Source organism: Phoxinus phoxinus, assembly GCF_949152265.1.
Source record: "Phoxinus phoxinus genome assembly, chromosome: 6".
In the NCBI taxonomy this organism is placed as follows: Eukaryota; Metazoa; Chordata; class Actinopteri; order Cypriniformes; family Leuciscidae; genus Phoxinus; species Phoxinus phoxinus.
This window is the reverse complement of record NC_136881.1, coordinates 1435025-1440024: the sequence shown is the minus strand read 5'-3', so window position 1 is coordinate 1440024 and position 5000 is coordinate 1435025. Positions and strand designations below refer to the sequence as shown.

Sequence of the window (5000 nt, the reverse complement as noted above, 5' to 3'; positions counted from 1 at the left end):
AATCATTTTTCAATACTATGAAGGAGGCCAAAAGTTATGAACAAACGTTCTTAACGTTAATAGAGCATTCGCTATCCAAATGAACTAGTCTATCAATTACATAAACGCTGTTAAATATAGTATATATCGTTTTTCTCTGAAACATTTTAATTTAAATGTTATTTGTTTCGGAACGTTTGGCGAAAATTTCCATTTTTATTGTAAGTATTAATTGTAATTGAGGTAAAAAGAGCAAAAACATTTACTAAAGAAAATATATTCTTGATAAAAATATTGCAAAATGGCCAATATGTAATTGTTAGCTGGCTAGTTGCTGATGCGATCACATTACACTGGCACATAATGGAGAGTAAATGTGATTCCCCCACAGATGATATTACATTGTTTAGTCATTAAATGAAGAAGTGTGTGTTCATTATTTGTTCCCGCTCAAGATCTCCAGACGTCACGCCTGTTTTAACGCAGATTACTGGAAAAACGTCTAGGTTTTCTCTTGCCGTGACTCACACACCAACAGTCTCTCCACAGGTAGCCAATCAGAGTGTCAGCTGACGGATCATGTGACCGGGCACTTTGTAAACATTCTGTAAGGAGGTCAAGCTGAGAGTTCCCATCAATCCTCCTCACGCTCGCTCCAAAACAACACCTTCCCATGGGAAACACATCATCGGGAACAACTGTGAAGTCTGCTGTCATCACGAGAACATTACTGATGTTTTCTTCAGCAGGAATGTGATCGTGTGGACATTTACACTGAAGTGTTTTTGCTGAAACGTGATTTGAAGTCTCTCAAATGATCAGAAAACACTGTAGAAACTAGATGAGTGTTCGTAAACTATCCAAAAGTGCAAAAGATTCAATGTTATAAAGCCTTTCAGTTCAGATCTAAGTTTCTTTCAAAGTAAGTAGCCTTATCTATCAACTCAGTACCTAAACATATACAAATATATTAACCACAAAATGTTTTTATGATATACACTAAAGTTCAAAAGTTTAGGCTCAGGAGTCATGAACAATTCAGCTTTGATCACAGGAATAAATGACACTTCACTGTATATTCACATATAGGGCCTAGAAAACAGCTGTTTTACATTGGAAAGATATCACTGTTTTTACTGTATTTTTGATCAAATAAATGCAGCTTTGGTGAGTTAAACAGCTATTTAGTATCGTCTTGTTTTACAGTCAAAATATTTAATCTGAATGCTAATGAGATTGTGTTAGAATTGAAGAGTTCACTTACCCAACTACACGCGAATTTCGAGCATGTCTTTACGTCATTACGTCACTTCTGTACACATAGAGAAGGAGTCCCGGCTAGCGTGTGTGGATGATGGAGGTGGAGATTTAGCTTAGCACTTGGTATGGCGGATCCCGAAAGTTTAAAGCGACAATCACCAGTGACAACTGGAGATTCACCAGTTGTAAAACCCAAAGACTTCGGACTTCAGATTGGCTACAGAAAAAATATATTTTTCACGTTTTGACGTGATATAAGCAATCGTTAGATTTGATCAGCATGATATAGCTACTGCAATGCTTCCCCCCACCCCCCGAATTTGGTCAGAACAAAAGTGAATGTTACTTACTTGTTCAGATGACATTTTCTGATGAAAATTCTAATGTTGACACTTTCAAAAAGTATACTCTGACATTGCTGATGACAGTACAGTATCCACAGCGACGCGACAGGTTCTCCTCAATACAGTGTGTTCATCCGCGCTGTTTCATGCCGATTTACTACCCACGCACAGTTAATAATTCCGCGAATAACTGCAATTGCAGATTTCTAACAGAGATGGCGACAAAGAGGAAAAACGACGGACTGCAGCTTTAAACAAGTGACAAATATTGTTTTAGTAACTCAGTAGCCTATGTATTTGAATAATGTTTAAATGGTGTAATATTTGTGAATTTGATTATGTAGGCTACTTATCCATTTTCTTGCAAGTGTCGTCAGGATTACTCTCTGGTGCCGTGCACTCGCCGCGAGACTCCGCCCACACGCTGTTCTGATTGGCTGTGCACTCGCTGCGAGACTCCGCCCACACGCTGTTCTGATTGGCTGTGCACTCGAAGCGAGACTCCGCCCACACGCTGTTCTGATTGGCTGTGCACTCGCTGCGAGACTCCGCCCACACGCTGTTCTGATTGTCTGTGCACTCACCGCGAGACTCCGCCCACACGCTGTTCTGATTGGCTGTGCACTCGCTGCGAGACTCCGCCCACACGCTGTTCTGATCGTCTGTGCACTCACCGCGAGACTCCGCCCACACGCTGTTCTGATCGTCTTTGCACTCACCGCGAGACTCCGCCCACAAGCTGTTCTGATTGGCTGTGCACTCACCGCAAGACTCCGCCCACACGCTGTTCTGATTGGCTGTGCACTCGCCGCGAGACTCCGCCCACACGCTGTTCTGATTGGCTCTGCACTCGCCGCGAGACTCCGCCCACACGCTGTTCTGATTGGCTGTGCACTCGCTGCGAGACTCCGCCCACACGCTGTTCTGATTGGCTGTGCACTCGCCGCGAGACTCCGCCCACATGCTGTTCTGATTGGCTGTGCACTCGCCGCGAGACTCCGCCCACACACTGTTCTGATTGGCTGTGCACTCGCCGCGAGACTCCGCCCACATGCTGTTCTGATTGGCTTTGGGTTTTGATTGATTTTGACACGTGTGGACAGGCAAATAATTTGTCGCTAGAATCTTATGGCATCGCGTCTGGTTAGGACACGGTGTAAGAACTTTCTTACTTAATGTCTTTGTGTTTCAGTAGTTTTAGGAAAAAAGGATACTATTATTACAAATAAATGACTATAAAAATGAATAAATATAAATGACCAAAAATCTGCGTTGCATTTACAATCCTGTGAAAACACAGCTCAAGGGTAGTAGCGTTGGCTTCCTGTGCTTTATAATGTACAGCATGAGAGATTGACATCAGGGCTGAGCTGAAGGAAGACGTCTGGGTGGAGTGAAGCCGAGAACAATCATCCGATCCTGCCCAGGAAGAGCCGACCCGACACAGGGAACCGGACACGGCTGTCCTCTTCTGCCAGACTCTCCCTCTCCGGACAGATGATCCAAGACTTCACCCTCCGAGGCTCGACGCCAACGCACCGCTTCCTCTCCGCGAGCTGGACTGATGACCGACTCCGAGGAACATCTAAACCGCGGCCTTTATTCGGAATGAGCTTCTCAGGCCAGAACAACTCTCACCAGACCCTCGTATCGTCCTTTGTTCTCTTATAGTTGCACATGTTCGGGGAAAATCTTTATTTTGATCCATGGGAGCATCATTAGACAACTTGAGTTGCAAGTTTCGTCGTTACCAACATAGCGTTTCCCGAAAGCATAGTTCCAACAAACATTCACAGCACAACATTGACACATAATTATAAATGTTTCTAATCATCATATTATACTGATTTCTGAAGGATCATGTGACACTGAAGACTGGAGTAATGATGATAAATTCAGCTTTGATCACAGGAATAAATTACACTTTATTGTATATTCACATAGAAAACTGTGCAAGCTTGTTTCCGCCACGGAATAAAAAACATAAAAGGTAATAGAGAAATTTTCTCAGAATTGCGTGATATAAAGACGAAATTGCAAGTTGTAACGTCAGAATAGCGAGACATAAATTTGCAATTGCAAGAAAAAAGTCAGAATTGCAAGTTTGTTTCTCACAATTGCGAGTTTATATAACGCAATTCTGACTTTATATCTCACAATTCTGAGAAAAGATGTCAGAATTGCGAGATGTAAACTCGCAATTGTTAGAAAAAAAGTCACAATTATCTTATAAAATGTTTTATTCTGTGGCGGAAACAAGCTTCCGTAGAAAACAGCCGTTTTACATTGTAATAAAATTGCACAATTTTTACTTAATTCTTTATCAAATAAATGCAGCCTTGGTGAGGAGACTTTTTTCAAAAAGTTAAAAAAATTATAGTTTCCAAACTTTTGACACTTCGAGTAAATGTTTCTTTATTTACGAGTTTTTAGATATTTCATAAGACAAAAACAGTGTGTACGATCACTTGACCTACGTCATGCGTGACCTTTCCAACGTGATGATGTAATGCGTGGCGCATCTCAGAGACGGTACAAGACGGGCTTTTGTGGTTAAAAAGTATATCTTTTTTTTATTTTTTATTTTTTTATAAAATGTCCGCTGGTGTGTCTAGATGAGACTCTTATTCCTCGGCTGGATCGTGAGAGACTTTGAAGCTGAAACTCACATCTGGACCTTCGACCCGCTGGACCATTGAAGTCACTATATGGAGAACATCCTGGAATGTTTTCCTCAAAAACCTGCATTTCTTTTCCACTGAAGAAAGAAAGACATGAACATCTTGGATGACGTGCAGGAGAGAGTAAATTATCAGGAAATTTTTATTTGAAAGTGAACTAATCCTTTAAGTACGCTCACCTGTTCCCAACCTCAGATCTGATCACTCTTCAACTGCTGTGTCACCAACAGGTGTCTAAAGGCCTAAACCGGCTCTTTCCGGTTCTCATGTTAGTCTGGAGGCCCGATCCAGCGGGAGAGGTTTACCTTACTTAAACTAGCTTTACCTCTGAGGCCTGTTGCAGCCCGCTCTCCAAACACCCCGACACTGGATCCATTAAACGGGGATTAGACGGAGGAATTCCTCGAGCGCCCCGTGGGAGAGCGTTCCAGACATCAGACATGGACACATCTGGAGGGAATAATGCGTTGACGAACCTGTTCAGTTCCTGCAGGTGAAAGCAGAGGAACGCTGGGAATCTGGACGCTGGGAATCTGGACGCTGGGAATCTGGACGCTGGGAATCTGGACGCTGGGAATCTCACACACACACACACACACACACACACACACACACACACACACACACACACACACACACACACACACACACACACACACACTAAATAATATTTAATATTGCTGAATCAACATAAATACATTCATTTATACAAACAAAACACAGTTTTATATGTTAA

The 5000-nt window shown here is 42.3% G+C and overlaps 1 long non-coding RNA gene across 1 annotated transcript in view; it reads left to right on the top strand.

Moving 5' to 3' along the window:
- Nucleotides 1-1153, top strand: part of LOC307000882 — a 5723-nt gene extending 4570 nt beyond the window's left edge. Inside the window, exon 3 of the long non-coding RNA XR_013798118.1 lies at nucleotides 529-1153. This is a non-coding gene — a long non-coding RNA (uncharacterized lncRNA). The remainder of the gene's footprint in view (nucleotides 1-528) is intronic.
- Nucleotides 1154-5000: the final 3847 nt, after the last annotated feature.